Source organism: Vicia villosa, linkage group LG2 (genome assembly GCF_029867415.1).
Source record: "Vicia villosa cultivar HV-30 ecotype Madison, WI linkage group LG2, Vvil1.0, whole genome shotgun sequence".
In the NCBI taxonomy this organism is placed as follows: domain Eukaryota; kingdom Viridiplantae; phylum Streptophyta; class Magnoliopsida; order Fabales; family Fabaceae; genus Vicia; species Vicia villosa.
This window is the reverse complement of record NC_081181.1, coordinates 159,191,395-159,191,949: the sequence shown is the minus strand read 5'-3', so window position 1 is coordinate 159,191,949 and position 555 is coordinate 159,191,395.

Here is a 555-nt window from a genome sequence, read left to right as displayed (position 1 = left end):
AGTATTTATTACTATAAGTATTTGAGAATATTAAAACTTGATTATAAAAATGCAGTTATAAAAAAATCAATAAAAAACTGTTATTAAAACTCAATAATTAGTATGGTATCACAAGAGACAAATATAATATTTTTTGTATCTTTAGAAATCAATGACATTAATATCAAATGGTCAACACCTTTCTTCGAATGACATTAATTTTAAATGCTCAACATGATTAAAAGTTATTTATTAAATTGTTTTAAGATCATTCATTAGAAATTTTTGAGATATCCTAAATTTTAACTTTTAAACCAAGTTTTAGATTAATTTATTTAAATATTCTAGTTGATATTACTTTAAATTAAAACAAAAGAATATTTTACAATAGACCAAGTGTACAAATAAATAAATAAAAAGATTATAAATTAGAACTAAATAAAAAAATAAATATAATTTAATTTCATTGTCAAGATAGTATTTCATATAAAATCACTCTCACTAATATAAAATTGTTCATGAATTAATATAATTAAAATTTTAAACCAAAAATAATATATAAAATATTTCTAAAAT